This window comes from Salmo salar, chromosome ssa11, assembly GCF_905237065.1.
Source record: "Salmo salar chromosome ssa11, Ssal_v3.1, whole genome shotgun sequence".
Lineage (NCBI taxonomy): Eukaryota > Metazoa > Chordata > Actinopteri > Salmoniformes > Salmonidae > Salmo > Salmo salar.
This window is the reverse complement of record NC_059452.1, coordinates 91,941,592-91,968,161: the sequence shown is the minus strand read 5'-3', so window position 1 is coordinate 91,968,161 and position 26,570 is coordinate 91,941,592. Positions and strand designations below refer to the sequence as shown.

Genomic DNA, 26,570 nt, shown 5'->3' with positions numbered 1-26,570 from the left:
TTGCCAGTTTCTGCTAATGATTAGATACAATTGACTAAAATTGGCAAAATCTATTAACATATACAGACATCCTCCCTTTGACACATGGTCCAAACCATGTGACAAATTCACAACGTAGGGAAAAAACACTTCAGGGAGTATGTTGCCACAGGGTTCCAAAAATGTGACAGGCATCAAAATAGTACTGAGTTAGTGTGCACTGTGAGGGACTTCCCCTTTCCCAACACAACCAGCTCTGCTGTCTGTGCAGAGAAGTGGGAGGGCAGTCTGGCTGCCTCCTCAATACTGTGGGGTGTACACACAGAAAACGATGCAACTGGATCACCTGAAGAAGAACGATTAGCACAACCATCAACAAAATAGATTAAATCACTGTTAGGAATTGGCACATCTTGGAGATCAGGGCGTGGTCAACCACCTCACTGCAGTCATGTGCATCACCGTCAGACTGTATAGGTTGCGGGGTTTAAGACAGTGCAGCACTTCAGAGTAACATGAGACATTGTTAATAACATATTCCACTAATGTAACAGTCTTGCGGGGGTGAGATGTGCTGTCCTTGCCTGTGAGATAAGGGAGAAGACAGAATGAGGCACATGAACAGTTAAGGGCCGCATAGCTACAATGTCAGCACAGGCCAACACTGCCTCTGTTGCTGCCGCCACAGAGCGGAGGCAAGGGAGCAGTGCATGCAACAGTATGGAGACGTTTCCGGTAGAAACCAACAGGTGTCATCTTACCACCCACAGTTTGTGTCAGTACTGCTGACATAAACACAACGAACAAATAGAATGGTTTGGAGTAATCAGGTAACCCCAAACAAGGCGACGACGAGAGTGCCTGTTTAAGCCGAATTAGCGCTTCTTCACCATCTTTAATCCACTCAATCTGATCCCCCATGGCCATGGGTTTCAAATGACTGAGGTTGGACAATTTCAGCTTAAGCAATTAACTAAACTCTACAATAGCCAGCCATTCCCAGCAGTGACAACATTTGTTCCATGGTACATGGTTTAGGAACTTGTAAAATAGCTTTAACCCTGTCTGTAGCCAAACTCCTGCCCCCTGGTGTAATCTCATGGCCCAAATATTTCACTGTCTGTTGGACACAATATGACTTAGTTTTCAAAGGCCTTGTGGCCATTGTCAGCTAGAAAATTTTGCAGTGCAACTTTATCAATTTCACATGATTCTCTGTCAGGGGAGCAAAGAAGGAGGTTGTCAACGTACTGTACAAGGGTGCTCCCTTTAGGGGACACAAATTACAGCAAGTTGGCGCTCAATTCATACACAAAAATTGCTCTCAACGTAACCTTGGCGCAGAACAGCCCACTGATAGTGCTGTCCTTGAAAAGAAAATGCGAACCAGTACTGAGAATCTGTGTGCACAGGAATGCTAAAAAATCTATTAGCCAAATCAACAACTGTAAACCAATTAGAATCTGGTGGGACAGAAGAAAGGATAGTGACTGGGATGGGCACAGCTGGAGCCCTGGCGTACACTGCATCGTTAACAGCTCTAAGATCTTGTACCAGACTCCATTCATCAGATGCTTTTCTAACAGGTCAAATTGATGTGATGATGATGACGTACAGGTGAGAACAGGCCCCCTGCTCAGCAGAGAGGTCAGGATTTTACCTTTGCCCGCCTCCTTACACAAGGGGTACAGTGCTTTGTGGGGCTAATATGTGCCTTTAGAAGAGACTGTTACAGGTGTTGCTCCTCTCATTTTCCCTATGTCATATTTATCCTTTGCCCATAAACAGTCCGAAACCTGAGACAACAGTGCGCTGTCAGGGGCGGGCTGGTTAGGTGCAAGGGGAACAGGGACTTCATTGTCCCCTCTGCGCACGACATGCGTGCTGTTCACATATGTTCTGTGAGCCCCAACCACAGAGGACAATTCTCTCCCGTCTGGCTGAGCCTCCCAGTCCGTTTTCAACCTCACACCCCTCACCCATGTACCAAATTATTCCCACTTGGTATCCTCTATACTGGAGATAGAGATATGGGGAACTGATTGGGGTACAGAGAAACTGTTGATGTTCAATGGTTAAGTTCACATCAGCCAACTCTTCCTGCTCGGTCTCACAATGCCACAGTGATTCAAACAAATGGTGCCTTCGACCATGACTAAATTTAGAAGTGCATTGTAAGCTGTGGTGTAAAGTAAAAATACTTGAAACTACCACTTAAGTAGTTTTTTGGGGTATCTATACTTCATTTTACTATTCATATTTTTGACAACTTTTACTTCACTACATTCCTAAAGAAAATGCTTTTTCTGCAACTTTTCTGAATCATAGTTGCACACCTCATGTAGCCTAGCCCATAGGCCTATATGTTTTAATAAGGTTTGTATCACAACTAACTTCTTAAAATGAAGCACATTCATCCGCTTTACAAGGGGTGTACAGCCTACCTGGCATACATAAGCAGCTCGTGAGTTGTATAGGGAAGATCATTTTCACCATAAAAATGCACCTTTATTATAAAAGCATTACATGCATAATTGCATTTGCTGTCACTTTTGATAATGCTAGTGGTTGTATTAATCTGGGATGTATTGCATCCCACTACTGTCCCAGACTATGTTTGGAATATGTATTTCTCGCGCAGAATATAATAGGTAGACCTTTGTATTAAGGGGGATAGTAGATTGACATAGGCTAGCGCTTTTGCTGTTGGTTAGGCCTACTCATTTTGTTGGCTGACGAAAGTAAATGTGGACAGTTATTCCAATATCTTCAATATGCACCTCGGAAATGGATAAGGACGTGCGCAGTTGCTTCCCCGATGTGTCCGTCTTTACTTGTAGCCTGTGAGAATGACCCGATCACGCAGGCCACCGGCTGCAAAGGCATGGATTTTTTTAGGGTGCATTATGACCACAAAGGGGATACCGCCGTGAAATTCTAGGCATTATCAAGTGCTTGTCAAATTGTGAATGAGTGACTGATGAAGTGTGTACAGCCTGCGCAAAAAACAAAGCAGAGCTCATGCCTTTCAACTACTTTTTTCAAATCATCATTGAGTTGCTTCATGCAGCCTTACAATGTATTAAAAATCAAAACATCTAGCCCAACGTTCGTAGAACAACTAAAGTTACATTAACTCTAAATTAAGCATATAGGAATACCTACTTCTTTGTTAACCGCTCAACACAGAATAGCCGCGTGTGCACTCCCTCAAATCGTTTGGAGAAAATATCCTATTTTATTCAGCTTTGTTCAATTGTGTTCTTCATACTATAAAATAATGCGACAGAATTCTAAGCAAATGTTGTCTGCTAAATGAACTAATGTAGCCCACAGCCATATGGCATAGCCAGATCAGGACCTAACATAAGGACAACTCAGAGTATGCTATTCTGTTCTTCTGGAGTAGACTGCATTTTCTTCATATCATGTTTCTTTAGACCTGTCTAAAATAAATATTGGATATATTGTGACGGTGTAGGCTTTATTAAATGGATGTATTATACTTTTTAAAATGTAGATGTTCCAAAGGTCAGTATCAGTGGTTTGTAGGTGTGGAAGCCAGGAGATGCTAAATGTGTTTATGTTAATTAACCGGCAATTGCTGTGAGACCGGCAGTTATTTGCTTGACAAAACACAGTTTTGTTATGATTCTTAGTTTCAACTGTATGAGAAACAGTTATTCCTGTCCACTGGTTAATAAGTGTATCACTAACCTGATATTCTAGTCAAACATGACGTCTTAACCGATGCACTATGCGGTAGAGCATGCTCTCTCTCACTTAGCGCAAAGTGATCTAGGAATGCACAATTCCTTTTATTTCACTTATAATTTTCTCTATCACTTAGCGCAAAGGGATTTCATTCACAAAGAATATTCTAATGATGACCCACCAACTTAATAAAACATTGACTGAGGGATAGCTGACCCTCAACTCCCGTGGACGTCAGGCGGGTCTCTCCTTTCCCTCGTTTGACAAGGAGGAATTTAAGCTAGACTCACAGCGCAATGAGCCTCTGCCGGCAGTTTACCCTTGAAGCCGCAAGAGCCGCTGTTGTGGTGGCCATGCTGGTTAAGTGTGCCTTGAATTCTAAATAAAATCAGACAGTGTCACCAGCAAAGCACCCCCACACCTCCTCTTCCATGCTTCACAGTGGGAACCACACATGCAGAGATTTTGACAGTCACTTTTTACTGGTACAGCATCTTTATAGTTCCTGTTCTTGGGCGGACTCTCAGTTCCCTTTTATCTATAAAAGGACACCGCTGGCTTGCAACACAGGATTATACTCCCAAGAACGGGAGATTATAATAGGACAGTTTCACAAGGTTAGTTACATACTCAGTTATGTGGACACATACAATTACAATTTTCTATTACAGATGGTGCCAGGTTTCCTCCAGATGTGGCACTTGGCATTCAGGCCAAAGAGTTCAATCTTGGTTTCATCAGACCAGAGAATCCTGTTTCTCATGGTCTGAGAGTCCTTTAGGAGCCTTTTGGAAAACTCCAAGCGGGCTGTCATGTGCCTTTTACTGAGGAGTGGCTTCCGTCTGGCCACTCTACTTTAAAGGCTGATTAGTGGAGTGCTGCAAAGATGATTGTCCTTCTGGAAGGTTCTCCCATCTCCACAGAGGAACTCAAACTCTGTCAGAGTGACCATCGGGTTCTTGGTCACCTCCCTGACCAAGGCCCTTCTCCCCAACTGCTCAGTTTGGTCGGGCGGCCAGCTCTAGGGAAGAGTCTAGGTGGTTTGAAACTTCTTCCATTTAAGAATGATGGAGGCCACTGTGTTCTTGGGGACCTTCAATGCTACAGACATGTTGTTGTACCCTTCCCCAGATTTGTGCCTCGACACAATTCTGTCTCTGAGCTCTACGGACAATTCCATTGACCTCATGGCTTGGTTTTTGCTCTGACATGCACTGTTAACTGTGGGACCTTATTTAGACAGGTGTATGCCTTTCCAAATCATGTCCAATCAATTACATTTACCATAGGTGGACTCCAATAAAGTTGTAGAAACATCAAGGATGATCAATGGAAACAAGATGCACCTGAGCTCAATTGCGAGTCTCATAGTAAAGATTTTGAATACTTATGTAAATAAGTAAAAACCTGTTTTTGCTTTGTCATTATGGGGTATTGTGTGTAGATTGATGAGGAAAAATGTGTATTTAATCAATTTCAGAATAAGGCTGTAACGTAACAAAATGTGGAAAAAGTCAAGGGGTCTGAATACTTTCCGAATGCACTGTAAATTTGTCATTGAAAGCACACGGTGGACATCAATCTAGACATGTTTAAGACTGCGGGATCTTTCTCAGTTCATCTTTCCTCTGCCTTTCCTTATTTGGGCAAAAGTCTGTCCTCCACCCTCTCTACTCCCTCCTCTCTCCTCCATGACCCGGAAACCGATAAGTGGTCGAGGAGTTGTCAATTTATTAGTAGGCAAACAGAAGAGTTTTGAAATCTTCCACACCCCCTTTTGAATCAGCTTTTGTTTTGTCGGCGGAGAAAAGCATGTACATATTTAAAAACCACATGCTACTTATTTAATTTTTTTGTATTGCAAAACTACACACACACACACCTTTTTTTTTTGCACTATTGGTTAGAGCCTGTAAATAAGCATTTCACTGTAAGGTCTACACCTGTTGTATTTGGTGCACGTGACAAATAAACTTTGATTTGATTTGACTAACTTCATTTGTTTTTATCACTTAACACATTTATTTTAGGATCCACCACTGTAAATGTTTTTTGCTTGATAACACATGAGTAGAGAAGGAGAGTCTAATTTCATACCAGCACATTTTTGTTCACGCTCTCTCTCCGATTACAATTGACCTTTTTTTAAACGGAAGTGAGAAAGAACATAGGAGAGAGGACACAGGAGTTGAGCAAATCCAACTGAGAAAAGGCTGTTGATTCCTCACATCCTCTCTCCTCCTCAAATCAAAGCACATTGGATGAGAAGGTCCAAGGGGAGGGACCTAAGACCTTCTCCACCAATGGGGTTGACAAGGAGGTGAGAAATAGCAGAAAGATGAATTGAGAAAGATCCTGTGTTTCCTCTGCTAGTCCAGGCGATATGTGCCAAACTTTAAGGTGATATATTCACTTTTTCATAAAAGCATGAAACTTGGTACACTTGTACAGTTGGGGCCCGGAACATTTTCAAATATGGAGCCATTGCAAAAACGCCTCCTGGTTGCCGTGGCGGACATTTTCCAAATAATGTATTTTGCGTCACATCTCATGAACGAACATGATGACACAGAAAAGGCAATGTCTATGTTGATGGTCAAGGACTACAACAATGCCATGCAAAACATAAAAAACGACTTCAGGCGGCCATTTTGCTATTCCGCCGTAACCGGACAATGTATTTCCGTCATATCTGATATCTACACCTATGTTTTGATGTCTACACCTCAGGTCAATGAATACGACGGATCCGTGTACAACATCATAAACAGTTCCGATTATTATATAAATCACAGTTTCTGACAACGTATACACAATAGAATATTATTTATGTGGCATACAGAGCCATACAGTTGTCTACTGCTGTCGTCTTGTCCCTGGTTGTGAATGTGTTTACTGTGTGACACTGTAAATTCATGGAACACAGGAAGGCCTTTGATATTGTCTGGACCCAGGGACTTGGTGATTTCATGGGCACGTACAGTATGGACCTCAAGTGCTTGTGGGTCCCAAATGCCACCCACCACTTCTCAAATTATATTTCAGAAGAGAACACTTCCATTTTGTAGCAATTCACAAGTCCCCTTAATGCATGGACTACATCAGAAACAACTACAGGCGGCCATTTTGCTGTTCTGCCATAAATGGACAATGTATTGTCTGTTATATCAGTTTAACCAAACATGATAACACAGAAAATATGTCTACCCCCATGTTTTGATGGCCAATTATTAAAATACCAAAAACAGTTCAGATTATTATGTAATGGTGGACAGCCATGGGAAGAAATCCAATGAAAACGCTGTTTCGGACAATGTACGCAATATAATATTATTTCTGTTGATTTGAAAATTGGATTACACTGGGTTTTTTTTCTTCTGATTGTACTTTACCAAAAATCTATGCATGTAGTCAACATTGACACCAAGCTAAGGCAGGAGCAACTGCACAATGCTAACCTTAAACCTGATAACACAGAAAGAAAAGGCTGGAAGTTTCTGAGATTCTATGGTATACTAATCAAGATTGATTCAATCATAGGGCCATTTTTCAACTACTTAAAATGTAGTGTCCTTATGGGCAAAACCAAAGAGTTTTCAAACCCAGAGTTCCAAGTGGCCAATACTACCGGAACGTCTTGTGAAGCAGACTCAACAGACCTGCTTCACAGGGTTTGGGGAGTCAACGGGATTAGTGAACATTTCTTTCTTAGTAGTTGCTTCTCTCTCAACCTATATTCAAGCCAATGTCTCAAGTAGCTGAACATGTCGTTACTACAAACTTGTGAAAGTGACAAACTGATACGTTTTCATTGGTCAAAAACAACTTGATATAATCTTGATTTGACGGCTTGCACATGAGCAACATGCGCATCTTTGGCAGTACCATCTCCAGGTGGTTCCCTATGCAGTCTGTAGTGAGACACTCATCTCTCCTATCCTCTTCCTTATTTAAAATATATATAAATAAATATATATATATTTTTAAATGTAACCTTTATTTAACCTCCCCGGCTAAACCCGGACGACGCTGGGCCAATTGTGCGCCGCCCTATGGGACTCCCAATCACATCCGGGTGTGATACAGCCTGTGATACAGCCTTATTACCACTGACTGGTTCATGGCCAAAACCACATCCTACAACCCAGAGGTATTGAGTGGACCCTGTTCTCCCCAGCTGTAAGATCTCTAGACAACAATCTCTCATTGTCCCATTTTGGAGGTCTGAGCAGAACAGCCTCAAAACAAATATCCACCTATAATACAACAGCAACGTCAAATCTGTTCTGCTGTATAGTTTGGAGTGTCGCCGTGTTGTCAAGAACGACATGAGAAGGATGGAGTGTTTCAGCAGTGGATGTCTCAACAGAATCTTCTGGCCGAATAAAATACACTACAGTAAGCTATACAAGAAGACCAGTTGTCAAAATGTCACAGAGCACATCAAGAGACTATGACTCTGGTGGCTTGGTCACGTTCTCAGAAGATCCAGACATACACTCATTATGGACTTCAGTCCCAATGTGATGAAGTGGATTGAAGTCTAGAATATTGACATTTTGTCTCACCTAGTTTCCATCTTTTAATGTGTACTTTGCTGCCACTTGCTCTTTGGGGTTCTAGGCTGGTTTGTTGTAAAGCTCTCAGTGACAATAGTTGTGAAAAGGGCAATTTGTAATAATTGATTTTGATGTGCTGCACAAATGCATCATTTGTGGGAGGATTCGCTCCTTTTCTGTTCCTTTCATCATGAAGAGCTCCAAATGAGCTTGATTGATGTTATCTTGACTGTTAGTGAAATCATAAAGGAGAATTGTGAATTGCTCCGAAATGGAAATGTTCTGTTATGATGCTACAGGCTTTGGTTTTTCCTTTTACCTTTTGAGGTTGGACGTTAGCACGTCGGGCGCACCGATTGCTGTCACATCGTTAGTCAGTACATGTTACACGTGCTGGCTTGTTCATCTTGTTAGTCGGAAGGTGTTTCACCTGTGCTGTCCCAGGTGATATTTAAGAGTGGCTGGCCCAGTGCTCCAGTTGTCTTGAGAGATGTGGAAGGTTAACACCTTTAGTGTTTTTGTATTGCTTCACCTTTTGGTTTTCTTCCTGTCTTTAAGTTTGGTGTTTGTTTTTCTTTTGTTGGGCAAATTTAGTGTCCGCTCATGGTTGGTGTCTTTTAGTTTCAGTTGTTGTTGCTATGCAACTTTCAGTGGACACCCCCATGAGTGTCTTTCAGAAGCCCTCCTAAAACCCCACCTGTTTCATTTAGGTTATCAGTGACTTCGGTTTGAGTGAAGTTTTTGGTTATCTTGCTGGTGAACGTAACAAATATAATTTGATGAGTGGCATTTGGGACCCACAAGCAATTGAGGTCCATACTGTACGTGCCCATGAAATCACCAAGTCCCTGGGTCCAGACCATTTCATAGGCCTTCCTGTGTTCCATGAATTTACAGTGTCGCACAGTATCCACATTCACAGCAAGGGGAACGACAACAGCAGTAGACAACTATAAGGCTCTGTATTCCGCAGAAATAATATTCTATTGCATACATTGTCAGAAACAGCAATTTCTTGCCACGGCAGTCCAACATGATATAATAATCTGAACTGTTTATGTTATACATGGCACTGTTGGCACCATCAAAACATAGAGGTAGACATTACATTTTCTATGTTATCATGGTTGGTTCTACAGATACAGTTGTGGCCAAATATATTGTCACCCTTGCACTTTTCTTAACATTATGGTTGGTTTTAGTTCCTGTGTTAGAGTGTGCAGTGTGTGTGTTAATACTTTGTTGAAAATATCCCTCATGGCCGGTAGGTTTCCGTTCTCCGTTTCCATCAAACAGCAGCTCCCGTTCAACCATCTCTACTGCTAAGTTCCTGAGGAGAACACACACAATGTAGAACATGTATTTAGACCGTTATGAGAAGAGGATACAGGCAGGTAGGAGAAAAAGTGAGAAGGATGGACACAGGGATTGAACCCCGGTCTCTGGTGGGGAGCTTCCAGCCAGTGTTATCACTAACGGCTCTGCACAAAAGAGCTGGTGGTTATGGGTAGTGTAGTATAATAGATGTAGGTGGTTATGGGTAGTGTATTCTAGTTGAATAGAGGTTTATGGGTAATGTGGTACCTGGGTCGAAAGTTAACAGACCAGGTTGTCCAGATTAAGGCAACACTATTCTTCCATGTCTGAAGCACACATCACAGCCGTGCGGTTCTGTGCACTGACACGGTTCGACAGACAGGCAGGCAGACAGACAGGCAGACAGACAGAGAGGACAGGTGAGATTCCACAGGTGGACAGAGAGAAGAGCTGTGTGTGTGTGTGTGTGTGTGTGTGTGTGACTGCCTCCAAAGAGCACCTATTGGTAGATGAAGAAAAAGAAAAGCTGAAATTAAATATCCCTTTGAGTATGCTGAAGTTATTAATTACACTTTAGATGGTGAATTTTAGAATAAGGCTGTAATGTAACAAAATGTGGAAGAAGTTAAGGGACACTGATCCCGTAGAGGTTAAGGAGTCTGAATACTTTCTGAACTGTATGCTAGCAGCTAGGGGGTACAACAAATTACAGATTATACAAAGGCCTCAAAAGACACACGTAATGACAATAGGCACAACTCCAATATAAAGCAGTTTTTTTCAAAGTTGCCGAAATGCCAAGTGCTCCACTTATATCCAATGATGTGTATTAACTCTGGATGACTGACGGGGGCTGTATTGAAGCCACCACACAGCCATCTTGGTACTCCTCCTCAATTGTAAAAAACATTTTGGAAGTAATGGCAATGCATTTATGAATGTCTACTTTTATTCTATTACAGACACTAATGCATGCATTTAAATTATATTAAATGGGTTAAAATAAAAACAAAAGTATATACAAATATTTTCCTAAAAATATATATCTTGTCCTTGAAATACTGTAGAATTCCATGAATTCCTATAGAATACCACATTATGAGTCATAAAACCTAGCGGTCAGATGGAATGGTTCCAGAACAGTTAAATAAGGGCTGTGTTTTGTGTAGGCTAACCCTGGCATGACGTTTTGATAACCTTGTACATCTCTTTCAGACAAGGTGACTTATCAATATAGTCGTCTCTATTTACTCTCAGAAATCGAAAATGGTGGAAAAACTATTGGAACCGTTTCCCTGTTTGACCGCTAGATTTTATGGGTATTATGACAACTCCACTGTGGGGCTCTATGGAGGACTGCTCCTACTAGGGAGTGCCAATATGGCTGACCGGTGGCTTCAAAGCCTTTCAAAATTATTATAATTATTATTTAACCAATAGCCAATAAATAACATCAGCAATCCAGGGTTTACATACAAGCAATGATGTATCTGTGCATTCATAACAACCTAACCATTACAACATTTCTATTAGATCAAATAAGCTTTAATTATCAATTAATGTATGTTGTTTACCAAATTGACCTCCCTATGTTCCTCAATTCGTGGGTTTATTTATCACGGACAGATTTTCGGCAGATTAAAACCTCTCGCGCCGCCTCTTCCTCGGTTTCCACTAGTTATCACAGACAAAGTCAAAATTGTCTAGTTAAAAAATAGAAATTTTTGGTCTTGAAGGGATACTTCCGGATTTTGGCAATGAGGCCCTTTATCTACTTCCCCAGGAGTCAGATGAACTTATCGATACCATTTTCATGTATCTGCGTGCAGTTTGAAGGAAGTTGGTAACTAGTACTAGCGCAATTGCTAACTAGCATTATCACAATGACTGGAAGTATGGGTATAGACTTCCAGTCATTGCATACTAGCAGATGCCCATAAACTTCCAGTCATTGCTCTAACGCTAGTTAGTATTGGCACACGAAACTACCTCTAACTTCTTTCATACTGGACACAGAGACATACAAATAGAATCTACAAGTTCATCTGACTCTGGGGAAGTAGATATTTGCCAAAATCCCAACGTATCCCTTTAGTTTAAGGTTAGACATAAGGTTAGCAGTGTGGTTAGGGTTAGTTATAAAAATCACATTTTAATTAGAGAAATTGTAGAAATAGGTGGGATTTATGACTTTTGGCTGTGGTATTGGACCCTTTTCCTCTCTCCCCCAAGCATGACGTGATGTTAATTGCTTACCACACCTGTGTGGAAGTACCTGCTTTCAATATAGAGCCCTTTCCAGCACACGACACACTGACGTCATGCACAGATGCGCGTCAGCTGCAGTATGAAAAGCCATCGCCATCTGCTCAACAGACTACATTTACGTTATTACTTCTAAACAAAATAACTTTTTGGGGTTCTCATAAGCTTACAATTATGTTTTGATTCTTGCTTCAACAGTCGCTAAGTTTATATTTGGTTGTGATCTTTGCAAAATACACTATTTTTGGACGCAGCAGTTATCTAAAATGCTAACGCTCATTAACATAGGCTGTAGCAAAAGCTAGGTGAAGAGCCATTTTACTGGTTGAAGTGTTTTTTAAAAAGTATAATGCAGTTGATTTGCGAAGATGACAAACATTAAACAGGACGTTCATATGAGCCTAAAAAAACAGTAGTGTGAAATGCAACATGTAAATAGTTTTTTGTTGTTGTGGCATTCTACATAATGTTAAACGCCCCATAGTTGTTTGAATGTTAAATGACGAGACAGAGGCATTGATACGAGTAACCAGTCTTGTTCAGTACATTACAATACATCCGGGTATCTCAAGCACACCGGTAAAAACACTGGAGTTGCAGTAATTAACATTTACCAACAGATGGCATCATTGTGCCATCTTACACCCATAACATGTTCCCTTTTATAAAATAGGACAGAAGCTGTCAATTCACTAACAAAACAAACCATGTAATAATTTCCAACATGAACAGTTTTGTTTTTTTGGGTTTTTTAATTCAGGTAACAACACATTTTGATACTCTCTTCACTTTTATCTCTGTCAACAATCCCTAATGGGAAACCTACAGATTAAGTATTTTTGGTGGCTGGGACAGACACCCACAGCGTGAAAAGACAGGGGGCTTGTCTGCGAGGACTGCGGGTTCCCGCACAGGCGTGTCACCTGACTGTCTAAGGGGAGTATTGATGGGCGAGGGAGCGGCCGACCTGTGATCCCCTGGCTCTTTGCCCAGAGCATCAGGCCCCATGTGACTTGCTGGGGTTCTGTCTTTTGTCATGCGACCCCTTTGACCTTCAGGGTTCTGAGTAGGTGCTGGCTCAGCAATCCGAAGGTCAACCCTGTTACGATGGTTCAGTGATCCATTCACTTCGACCAAGTAGGAGCGTGGTGCCACTTTCTGTACACAGGATCCGAGTCTCCAGAGGCCCGTTCGGTCCCCTGGTAGTGGCTTCATCCGCACCGTTTCACCCACCCTGAGCTCAGGTAAGTCTTTTGCTGATTTGTCATAGATGAACTTGGAGACCTGTCTTCTGTGACGTAGCTTCACCAGCACGTCTGTCACCACACATAGCTCCAGGAGAGTACTGGTAATGGCTGTTGACTAGCCTCAACTATTTCAAACTCAAGGGTGTGTTTCTGGCCACGTAAAACACACTGTCACAAACAGGCCTAAAGAGGTCATGAACTGGCCTGAATACAGTTTCAGGCGAGCCTCCTTTTATCTTTAAGGCTCATAACGTTACATGTGGCCCCTGAATCTAGCTGGCATTGCTGTGGTTTATTATTAAGTAGCAGAGTGACAAACCACTTTTGTCCTTTTGCCCTCACTGCCCCATGCACTCGCTAGCATATACATCCTCTGTGCTGTTGTTCCCTTCATCTGTGTTTGTTTCAATGGAGTGCACTTTACCCTCCTTTCTCTTGCTTTTCATGTAGACCCTTGCGAAGTGATTAGCTGTACCACAGGATTTGCATATTTTTCCATAGGCTGGGCAGTGTTATTTTCCTCGTCCATGAGAAATACCACAATATCGGCATGTATTGGGGTTGTCTACTGCAGAGTTGGCTGTAGTATTAGCATTAGCTGTGGCAAAGGGGATTTCTTTACTGGCTGCCTGAATGTAGCATTGACATTGTCCATATGTTGCCTTTCTAGTTCCATGGACCTTATCCGTATATCAGTAAGCTCTACTGCACGTCTCCACTGCCAAGACCAGCGTCAGGTCAGGTTCTCCCAGCAAACGTCTGCGGGTGCCCTCATCAGTTATGCCAAGCACTATCTTATCTCTGATCAGTTCATCTCTTAAAGCACCATAGTCACATGTAGCTGCCTTTTTACCTTGGCCTAGTGACAAAGCTGTCAATGGACTCCCCGTCCTCCTGTTTGCAACAACCGAAAACATAACGCTCGTAGATAACGTTCTTTGCTGGCTTAAAGTAATGTTCAAGAGCATCAAGAATAGCTGTAGCGTTACCTTGCTGAGCTGCTGTTAGGTTCAGGTTGTGTTTGTATACGTGTCGGCATTCAGCTCCCATTATAGTCCTCAAAGTGGCAGCCACTACCTCATCGTCCTTTTCCAGAAGTCCCGTTGCTAGTGCATAGTCCTCCCATTCACCTCTAAACGTATCCCAGTTTGTGCTCCAATCTCCGCTGAGCTTCATAACGGCGGGAGGGGGAATGTTCGCTGCCATGTCTAACTGAAGCTAACTAGCAAACTCACTCTAGCTAAGGACAATTCCGGCGTCCGGCGAAGTTTTACTCAAATAAGCATTTTTTGGGGGGTAAACCAGAACAGGTGACTCTAATATGCGGAAAGCATGGTTAGTTATTGCGCTTCTGACACAATGTTTGAATGTTAAATACGAGACAGAGGCATTGATACGAGTAACCAGTCTTGTTCAGTACATTATAAATACATCCGGGTATCTCCAGCACACCGGTAAAAACACTGGAGTTGCAGTAATTAACATTTACCAACAGATGGCATCACGGTGCCATCTTACACCCATAACAATAGTTAAGACACAAACGTGCGCGCATCGCCCTCGTGCGGCAATATTTGTAAACACAGAAAGGGGCCTATACTTTGTCCCTCATTTACTCAAGTGTTTATTTGGCAGTTGCCTGTAGCTAGCTGGACTACGTCACGACACGCATCGCAAACAGCTCGCCATTAACTACAGTCACAAATATGGTAGTGAGAGGAAGTCCTCCTAATGTTACTAAAGTCGCTTACTCGCTGGCTATACCGTCAACTACACCATTATCTTAAATCGTTCGGCATCTTTTTCAAACCCCTTAATCAAATTTAGCTCCGGCTCCGAGCTTTCAAAACAAGTCGAACGCACCCATTGGAACAGACTGTCTGGAGACGATAAGGGCATGACGAATCAATCCCGGTCTCGTTAAACCAACCGGTGACTCAACGATTGATTACAAAGACTGGATGTGTTTGTGTGGTTGTACTTCGTGTGTACACCACATAGTGTCGCTGTTGTATTAAAGTATAATGAAAGCTTATGATAACCAGCCCATAGCTAAAGAAAGGTTTCCCCTTTCATCTGTCTTATAATACTTCAGAAATGGAATATGGAAACCAGAAGTATTTTGCACTGTCAAACATGTATTGCATATTAAATGTCTTAACTGGCAATATTGGTAGTAAAAATGTTATTGAATACCACTCTGTTTGTAGCCTTTATTTCCTCAGATACCCATTATTGTCTCTCTTTGGAGTTTTGTGAACGAAGATATAAACGCATTCAGCTAGTGTTTGTCATGGAGACATAAAACCCGATGATGGTTATATTTACCAAAGACTGTCCAAGGCATCAGAATACCATCTATATAACAAGACCCCGGCCAAAACAGCGCCACAGGTAACTTCCACAAAGCTCTGAACAATCTGAGAGACAAAGCAAGTAGGGCCTTCTATGACATCAAAAGGAACATAAAATTTGACATACCAATTAGGATCTGGCAAAAAAAAACTTGAATCAGTTATAGAAGCCATTGCCCTTTATGGTTGTGAGGTCTGTGGTCCGCTCATTAACCAAGAATTCACAAAATGGGACAAACACCAAATTGAGACTCTGCATGCAGAAGTCAGCAAAAATATCCTCCATGTACAACTTAAAACACCAAATAATGCATGCAGAGCAGATATAGGCCTATGCCTGCTAAAAATCTAAATCCAGAAAAGAGCCATTTAAATTCTACAACCACATAAAAGGAAGCGATTCTCAAACCTTCCATAACAAAGCAATCACCTGCAGAGCGATGAACCCCTAAGCAAGCTGGTCCTGGGGCTCTGTTCATAAACACAAACAGACCCCACAGAGCCCTAGCACAGCAACACAATTAAACCCAACCAAATCATGAGAAAACCAAAAGATAATTACTTGACACATTGGAAAGAATTAACAAAAAAAAAACAGAGCAAACTAGAATGCTATTTGGCCCTAAACAGAGAGTACACAGTGGCAGAATACCTGACCACTTTGACTGACCTACAGTGGCTTGTAAAAGTATTCACCCCCTTGGCATTTTTCCTATTTTGTTGCCTTACATCCTGGAATTAAAATAGATTTTTTGGGGGGGTTTGTATCATTTGATATACACAACATGCCTACCACTTTGAAGAAGCTAAATATTTTTTTATTGTGAAACAAACAAGAAATAAGACAAAAAAACTGAAAACTTGAGCGTGCATAACTATTCACCCCCCCAAAGTTAATACTTTGTAGAGCCACCTTTTGCAGCAATTACAGCTGCAAGTCTCTTGGGGTATGTCTCTATAAGCTTGGCACATCTAGCCACTGGAATTTTTGCCCATTCTCCAAGGCAAAACTGCTCCAGCTCCTTCAAGTTGGATGGCTTCCGCTGGTGTACAGCAATCTTTAAGTCATACCACAGATTCTCAATTGGATTGAGGTCTGGGCTTTGACTAGGCCATTCCAAGACATTTAAATGTTTCCCCTTAAACCACTCGAGTGTTGCTTTAGCAGTATGCTTAGGGTCATTGTCCTTCTGGAAAGTGAACCTCCATCCCAGTCTCAAATCTCTGGAAGACTGAAACAGGTTTCCCTCAAGAATTCCCCTGTATTTAGCGCCATCCATCATTCCTTCAATTCTGACCAGTTTCCCGGTCCCTGCCGATGGAAAAACATCCCCACAGCATGATGCTGCCACCACGCTTCACTGTGGGGATGGTGTTCTTGGGGTGATGAGAGGTGTTGGGTTTGCGCCAGACATAGCGTTTTCCTTGATGGACAAAAAGCTCAATTTTAGTCTCATCTGACCAGAGAACCTTCTACCATATGTTTGGGGAGTCTCCCACATGCCTTTTGGCAAACACCAAATATATTTGCTTATTTTTTTCTGGACACTCTTCCGTAAAGCCCAGCTCTGTGGAGTGTACGGCTTAAAGTGGTCCTATGAACAGATACTCCAATCTCTGCTGTGGAGCTTTGCAGCTCCTTCAGGGTTATCTTTGGTCTCTTTGTTGCCTCTCTAATTAATGCCCTCTTTGCATGGTCCGTAAGTTTTAGTGAGCGACCCTCTCTTGGCAGGTTTGCTTTGGTGCCATATTCTTTCCATTTTTTAATAATGGATTTAATGGTGCTCTGTGGGATGTTCAACGTTTCAGATATTTTTTTTTATAACCCAACCCTGATCTGTACTTCTCCACAACTTTGTCCCTGACCTGTTTGGAGAGCTCCTTGGTCTTCACGGTCCTGCTTGCTTAGTGGTGCCCCTTGCTTAGTGGTGTTGCAGACTCTGGTTGCCTATCAGAACAGGTGTATATATACTGAGATCATGTGACAGATCATGAGACACTTAAATAGAGTTCACCTGTGTGCAATCTAAGTAATTATGTGACTTCTGTAGGTAATTGGTTGCACCAGATCAAATTTGGGGGCTTCATATGCACGCACCACTTTTCCGTTTTTATTTTATTTGTAATTTTTTGAGACAAGTAATTGTTTTCATTTCACTTCACCAATTTGGACTATTTTGTGTATGTCCATTACATGAAATCCAAATAAAAATCCCATTTAAATTACAGGTTGTAATGCAACAAAATAGGAAAAACGCCAAGGGGGTGAATACTTTTGCAAGGCACTGTAAAGCTTTGACTATGTACAGACTCAGTGAGCATAGCCTTGCAATTGAGAAAGGCCGCCGTAAGAAGATCTGGGTCTCAAGAGAAGACAGGCTATGTGCACACTGACCACAAAATGAGGTGGAAACTGAGCTGCACTTCCTAACCCCTTGCCAAATGTATGACCAAATTAGAGAGACATATTTCCCTCAGATTACACAGATCCACAAATAATTCTAAAACAAACCTAATTTTGCTAAACTCCCATATCAATTGGGTGAAATACTACAATGTGCCTTCACAGCATCAATATTTGTGACCTGTTACCACAAGAAAAAGGGAACCAGTGAAAAATAAACACCATTGTACATACAACCCATATTGATTTATTTTCCCTTTTGTACTAATATGACATTTCAAATGTCGTTATTCTTTTGGAAATTTTGTGATGGTAATGTTTACTTTTAGTTTTATTCTTTATTTCACTTTTGTTTATTATCTACTCCACCTGCTTTGGCAATGTTAACATATGTTTCCCATGCCAATAAAGCCTTAAATCTCTGTCTCTGTCTCTGTCTCTGTCTCTGTCTCTGTCTCTGTCTCTCCTCTCTCTGTCTCTCCTCTCTCTGTCTCTCTAATAAACAGACAGCAGAAATAATACACTGTAGCACTGTAATCACCTTGAAAGTAGTACATTAATAGCACTGCATTTGAATAACTGTAATGGAACTGTAATAATATACTGCTCAAAAAAATAAAGGGAACACTTAAACAACACAATGTAACTCCAAGTCAATCACACTTCTGTGAAATCAAACTGTCCACTTAGGAAGCAACACTGATTGACAATAAATTTCACATGCTGTTGTGCAAATGGAATAGACAACAGGTGGAAATTATAGGCAATTAGTAAGACACCCTCAATAAAGGAGTGGTTCTGCAGGTGGTAACCACAGACCACTTCTCAGTTCCTATGTTTCCTGGCTGATGTTTTGGTCACTTTTGAATGCTGGCGGTGCTTTCACTCTAGTGGTAGCATGAGACGGAGTCTACAACCCACACAAGTGGCTCAGGTAGTGCAGCTCATCCAGGATGGCACATCAATGCGAGCTGTGGCAAGAAGGTTTGCTGTGTCTGTCAGCGTAGTGTCCAGAGCATGGAGGCGCTACCAGGAGACAGGCCAGTACATCAAGAGACTTGGAGGAGGCCGTAGGAGGGCAACAACCCAGCAGCAGGACCGCTACCTCCGCCTTTGTGCAAGGAGGAGCAGGAGGAGCACTGCCAGAGCCCTGCAAAATGACCTCCAGCAGGCCACAAATGTGCATGTGTCTGCTCAAACGGTCAGAAACAGACTCCATGAGGGTGGTATGAGGGCCCGACGTCCACAGGTGGGGGTTGTGCTTACAGCCCAACACCGTGCAGGACGTTTGGCATTTGCCAGAGAACACCAAGATTGGCAAATTCGCCACTGGCGCCCTGTGCTCTTCACAGATGAAAGCAGGTTCACACTGAGCACATGTGACAGACGTGACAGTCTGGAGACGCCGTGGAGAACGTTCTGCTGCCTGCAACATCCTCCAGCATGACCGGTTTGGCGGTGGGTCAGTCATGGTGTGGGGTGGCATTTCTTTGGGGGGCCGCACAGCCCTCCATGTGCTCGCCAGAGGTAGCCTGACTGCCATTAGGTACCGAGATGAGATCCTCAGACCCCTTGTGAGACCATATGCTGGTGCGGATGGCCCTGGGTTCCTCCTAATGCAAGACAATGCTAGACCTCATGTGGCTGGAGTGTGTCAGCAGTTCCTGCAAGAGGAAGGCATTGATGCTATGGACTGGCCCGCCCGTTCCCCAGACCTGAATCCAATTGAGCACATCTGGGACATCATGTCTCGCTCCATCCACCAACGCCATGTTGCACCACAGACTGTCTAGGAGTTGGCGGATGCTTTAGTCCAGGTCTGGGAGGAGATCCCTCAGGAGACCATCCGCCACCTCATCAGGAGCATGCCCAGGCGTTGTAGGGAGGTCATACAGGCACGTGGAGGCCACACACACTACTGAGCCTCATTTTGACTTGTTTTAAGGACATTACATTAAAGTTGGATCAGCCTGTAGTGTGGTTTTCCACTTTAATTTTGAGTGTGACTCCAAATCCAGACCTCCATGGGTTGATAAATTGGATTTCCATTGATTATTTTTGTGTGATTTTGTTGTCAGCACATTCAACTATGTAAAGAAAAAAGTATTTAATAAGATTATTTCATTAATTCAGATCTAGGATGTGTTATTTTAGTGTTCCCTTTATTTTTTTGAGCAGCGTATAACATTAATAATTGTACTGTAATATTATAACAGCTGTAATAGTACTCATGGCCGTAACTATATTGAACACAAATATAAAGCAACAATCACAACGATTTTACTTAGTTACAGTTCAAATAAGGAAATCAATCAATTTAAATAAATTCATTAGGCCCTAATCTATGGATTTCACATGACTGGGCAGGGGCGCAGCCATGGGTGAGCCATTGGAAGACTGGCCCACCTGCTGGACAGCCAGGCCCAGCCAATCAGAATTAGTTTTTCCCCAATAAAGAGCTTTATTAGAGACATAAATACTCCTCGATTTCATCAACTGTCCGGGTGGCTGGTCTCAGACGATCCCTCAAGTTAAGAAGCCAGATGTGGAGGTCCTGGGCTGGCGTGGGTTACATGTGGTCAGCGGTTGTGAGGCCGGTTGGACGTATTGCATAATTCTCTAAAATGACTTTGGAGGCGGCTTATGGTAGAGAAATTAACATTACATTCTCTGGCAACAGCTCTCTTGGACATCCTGCAGTCAGTATGCAAATTTTACGGTCCCTCAAAACTTGAGACATCTGTGACAAAACTGCACATTTTAGAGTGGCCTTTTATTGTCTCCTGCAGAAGGTGCACCTGTGTAATGATCATGCTGTTGAATCAGCTTCTTGATATGTCAGGTGGATGGATTATCTTGGCAAAGGAGAAATGTTAACTAACAGGGATGAGAACAAATTTGTGCACAAAATCAATCTTAATCCTGTATTGATGCTTTGCTTGTTTGATGGTTCGTCTGAGGGCATAGCAGGATTTCTTATAGGCGTCTGGATTATTGTCCCGCTCTTTGAAAGTGGCAGCTCTAGCCTTTAGCTCAATGCGGATGTTGCCTGTAATCCATGACTTCTGGTTGGGATATGTACGTACGGTCACTGTGGGGACGACGTCGTTGATGCACTTATTGATGAAGCCGATGACTGAGGTGCTATACTCCTCAATGCCATCGGATGAATCCCGGAACATATTCCAGTCTGTGCTGGCAAAACAGTCCTGTAGCATACATCCGCGTCATCTGGCCACTTCCGTATTGAGCGAGCCACTGGTACTTCCTGCTTTAGTTTTTGCTTGTAAGCAGGAATCAGGAGGATAGAATTATGGTCAGATTTGCCAAATGGAGGGCGGGGGAGAGCTTTGTATGCATCTATGTGTGTGGAGTAAAGGTGGTCTAGAATTATTTTTCCTCTGGTTACACATGTGACATGCTGGTAAAAATTTGGTAAAACTGATTTAAGTTTGCCTGCATTAAAGTGCCCGGCCACTAGGAGCGCCGCTTCTGCGTGAACATTTTCTTGTTTGCTTATGGCCTTATAGAGCTGGTTGAGTGCGGTCTTAGTGCCAGCATCGGTCTGTGGATGTAAATAGACGGCTACGAATAATATAGATGAGAACTCTCTTGGTAGATAGTGTGGTCTACAGCTTATCATAAGGTACTCTACCTCAGGCGAGCAATACCTCGAGACTTCTTTTAATATTAGACATGCGCACCAGGTGTTATTGACAAAAAGACACACACCCCCACCCCCGTCTTACCAGACGTAGCTTCTCTGTTCTGTCGGTGCATTGAAAATCCCTCCAGCTCTATATTGTCTGTGTCATCGTTCAGCCACGACTCGGTGAAACATAAGATTTTACAGTTCTTAATGTCCCATTGGTAGGATAATCATAATTGTAGGTCATCCATTTTATTTTCTAATGATTGCATGTTAGCAAGTAGAATTGATGGCAATGGGAGTTTACTCATTCACCTACGGATTCTCAAATGGCAGCCTGATCTGTGTCCTCTTTTCCTCCGTCTTTTCTTCTTGCAAAAGGCGTGGTCAGGGCCTGTTCCCGGGAGAGCAGTATATCTTTCTCGTTGGACTCGTTAAAGGAAAATGCTTCTTCCAGTCCGTTGTGAGTAATCCCAGTTCTGATGTCCCGAAGTTCTTATCTTCCGACTGTCCATCAAGTCCTGGCTGAACCCTATGTCACAGCCACTAACAACTCATATGCCTGGAATCCTTACATCATAATGTAACAAGAGAGAATGGTTTTGTCACGGATCACACCAGTACTTTCATCACGCACACCTGTCCCCTATTCCGACTGATTACTATTTGTATATATGTGCCTTTTGGTTTCCATTGGGGGGTCAATTATTGTTACTCTGTCCGTTGGTGTGTGTGAGTACCTGTGCTGTGTGTTTTGGCTTTCGTGCCATTGTGGATTGCGCAGATGATTACGGTTCTCGTCCCGTGTGTTAATCATTTTGCGCGTGTGTTATTTATTCGAGGTACTCCCCGCTCTTTTGTTTTGGGTTTCTACCCTATGTTTTGTTACGTGTTTGTTTGGTCTTCGTCCCCGTGCCTTTCCATGGCACGCCGTAATGTTTGGTCAAATAAAAAACACTATTACGCATTCCTGTGCCTGTCTCCCTAATCATTCATACCAACAGGACAGGTTTCATGGCTATAGCACATTCGGAGATTGATTTATAGCCAGCAATAAAAAACTATTCTGGGATTTTAAACAAAAAACACGTTATTTTTGTCTTAGAGGGACAATATTAATATGAAAGGTGAGTTCCTAAAGAGTTCAGGAAGCCAAGCTAGAGCTCTGTGAGACATTTACAGCGATGGGGGCAGACGTTTTGATCAAGAGAGAACTTTAGAAAATATGCAAATTTTTTCTAGCACTAAATATACAAATATGTAATTTACAGTTATAAAGAAGGTGAAATATTATAGTTAGTTATTTGTTTTATTGATTATACTATAATTTGAAAAAAGTCATTTCAAGCCTTATTCATACAGTTTTATTTCATATTTACATATTTTATTTATCATTTTTATAATGTGTACTTGAGCTTGTGTCCTCAAAAGTGACTACACCTCAGCAATTTATAACTATTTTTACCAGAAAGGTGAGATTTTAACCTTTTCTTGGAGTATGCAGCTTTACTAGTTATTGTTTATGGCCGTCTCATGATAAATAATTACTTTTGGGGATTTGTAGATTTCATTTAGTTATATTTAAGATGTTTTAAACCAAGACAGGCCATTCATTTCTCATGACTTTAGAAGGCTCAGATAACCATCTGTGTGTATGCTCCCTTTCTCTCTCCCTTCTGCAGGACTTTTATGGATCCAGGTGTAACTGTCACAGCTGCAACCTAACTATTTAACATGACTGAGTGAGTAATTATTGGATATCGACTGTGAATTGAACTATGAATACTACTCCAGTGTTACTGTTATTGTGTGCCACTAGGTCTGCTTTTATGGCAGCTTTTGTTATATTCAGGTGCCCTGACTCGAAAACAGTGTGGCAGCTCTACCTACCTGGCGGCCTGGAATTGGCTGGTATCTGCAGAGGAGGAAGCTCTGCACAGAGGGAAGATTCATTTGTGTTCACATGCCACCTACCTGAGGTCCTCTTGTGTGTTTCAGTCTTGAAGCAACGCTGCCACCGCTGCTGATTCCTTGTCTCTACCAGAGAGCTACCTGGCTGACGACAGTGGAGCTGCAGGCTGCTGACCTCACCAGGCGTTGTTCCCACACCTCAGCTGAGCAGAGAAGATCCAAATCCAATACCCACAAACCCACGCTCTCTATTCCTCTCTATCCCATACTTCTTTATTAGCGTGAGTGGACTATCATTTTGGACTACCGGCTGTTTTGTTAGACTTCAGTGGGGCTTTTGACATTATCGATAGTCTACTGCTAGAAAAACGTATGTGTTATGGCTTTACACCCACTGCTATATTGTATATAAAGAGCTACCTAACAGAACACAGAGGATGTTCTTTAATGTGTGTTCCAGGCCGCTGCTGATTCCTTGCCTTCCTACCAGAGAGCTACCTGGCTGACTACAGTGGAGCGGCAGGCCGCTGACATCACCAGGCGATGTTCCCACACCTCAGCTGAGCATAGGATCCAATACAACAAACCATGCAGCATATTCTCAATGGTATAGAAGTACAGCGTCTTGGTTAAATACAAAGATTCTCTTTTATATTCTCCTCTACATTTAGATTGACACTGGTGCTTGTGTGCATCTAAGATCTTTTATGAGCTTTGATGAGAGGCATAACCATGTGGCTTTAGAAGTATAACACACAAACTTTTGATAATGCTATCCATAAATCTTACATACTGTACTGTTTTCTAAAAGTTATTATTAAAACTGTGTTGATGGTCCCTTTCCCACAGAAAATAATCCAACTCGTAACTTTGATTTGGACGACTGGGTTCTGTCATAACACCCACACTATGATGAAAGTTCCTAGATATGGAATTTCTTGTTAACAAACTATAGTTTTGGCAAGTCGGTTAGGACATCTACTTTGTGCATGACACAAGTCATTTTTCTAACAATTCTTTACAGACAGAGAATAATTCACTGTATCACAATTCCAGTGGGTCAGAAGTTTACATACTCTAAGTTGACTGTGCCTTTAAACAGCTTGGAAAATTCCAGAAAATGATGTCATGGCTTTAGAAGCTTCTGATATGCTAATTGACATCATTTGAGTCAATTGGAGGTGTACTTTTGGATGTATTTCAAGGCCTACCTTCAAACTCAGTGCCTCTTTGCTTGACATCATGGGTAAATCAAAAGAAAACAGCCAAGACCTCAGAAAAAATAGTAGACCTCCACAAGTCTGGTTCATCATTGGGAGCAATTTCCAAACGCCTGAAGGTACCACGTTCATCTGTACAAACAATAGTATGCAAGTATAAACAACATGGGACCATGCAGCCGTCATACCTGTTACGTGCCTCCTAAGAGAGGTAGGTGCAAGAGTCAGGAGCAGGAGAGCAAGGATTTCCAGAAGCACAAACGTTTAATAGAACGTCCCAAACACTACAACAACAGGTGGGGAAACACACCCAACGAAGTCGCCACACACAGGGAAATAAACGTAACACATGGAGGAGAAACCTCTACTCCTAAATAAACTACAACGGTACAACACGACTGTGAGAAAAAAAACCCTGTGGAGCAAAAACGCACCCCTACCGTAGCAGCAACAGCAAAATAATCCCGCACAAAGAATAGCAGGCAGTGGGGGTTAATAAACCCACCGAAATTAACTAGTAGGACACAGGTGTAAAACAAAACACAGACACAAACGAAAAGGAAAAATGGATCGGTGGCAGCTAGTAGGCCGGCGACGACGACCGCCGAGCACCGCCCGAACAGGGAGAGGAGCCACCTTCGGTGGAAGTCGTGACAATACCGCTCAGGAAGGAGACGTGTTCTGTCTCCTAGAGATGAACGTACTTTGGTGCGAAAAGTGCAAATCAATCCCAGAACAACAGCAAAGGACCTTGTGAAGATGCCGGAGGAAACAGGTACAAAAGTATATCCACAGTAAAACAAGTCCTATATCGACATAACCTGAAAAGCCGCTCAACAAGGAAGAAGTCACTGCTCCAAAACCGTCACAAAAAAGCCAGACTACGGTTTGCAACTGCACATGGGGACAAAGATCGTACCTTTTGGAGAAATGTCCTCTGGTCTGATGAAACAAAAATAATGTTTGGCCATAATGACCATCGTTATGTTTGGAGGAAGAAGGTGGGAGGCTTGCAAGCCGAAGAACACCATCCCAACCGTGAAGCACGGGTGTAGCAGCATCATGTTGTGGGGGTGCTTTGCTGCAGGAGGGACTGGTGCACTTCACAAAATAGATGCATCATGAGGGAGGAAAATTAGGTGGATATATTGAAGTTAGTCAGGAAGTTAAAGCTTGGTCGCAAATGGGTCTTCCAAATGGACAATGACCCCAAGCATACTTCCAAAGTTGTGACAAAATGGCTTAAGGACAACAAAGTCAAGGTATTGGAGTGGCCATCACAACGCCCTGACCTCAATCCCATAGAAAATTTGTGGGCAGAATTGAAAAAGCGTGTGCGAGCAAGGAGGCCTACAAACCTGACTCCGTTACACCAGCTCTGTCAGGAGGAATGGGCCAAAATTCACCCAACTTATTGTGGGAAGCTTGTGGAAGGCTACCCGAAACGTTTGACCCAAGTTAAACAATTTAAAGGCAATGCTACCAAATACTAATTGAGTGTATGTAAACTTCTGACCCACTGGGAATGTGATGAAAGTAATAAAAGTTGAAATAAATCATTCTCTACTATTATTCTGACATTTCACCTTCTTAAAATAAAGTGGTGATCCTAACTGACCTAAAACAGGGAATTTTTACTAGGATTAAATGTCAGGAATTGTGAAAAACTGAGTTTAAATGTATTTGGCTAAGGTGTATGTAAACTTCCGACTTGAAATGTACGTGATAACCTTTGTATGCTTGCAATGCACAATGATGGAAAAGTACTGGGTAAATGGAGATGTACTGCTTTAGTTCTCAGGCTGAGAATGGTCTACACCTACTAATAGTTACACAGGCTCAAGGCAGAGATAGTAGAGTGAGAAACCACAGTCTAGACATGTTTTCTCATCTTAGATACTTTGTATCTAATCCAATGCAACAATGTTAAGATATGATTGACGGTAGGTTG

The 26,570-nt window shown here is 42.3% G+C and overlaps 1 long non-coding RNA gene across 1 annotated transcript; it reads left to right on the top strand.

Moving 5' to 3' along the window:
* Window positions 1-12,280: 12,280 nt before the first annotated feature.
* Window positions 12,281-24,479, top strand: LOC106563425 (uncharacterized). Its single transcript, XR_001319256.2, has 4 exons — window positions 12,281-13,078; window positions 23,171-23,230; window positions 23,487-23,680; window positions 23,860-24,479. It is a non-coding gene; the product is annotated as an uncharacterized lncRNA (long non-coding RNA).
* Window positions 24,480-26,570: the final 2,091 nt, after the last annotated feature.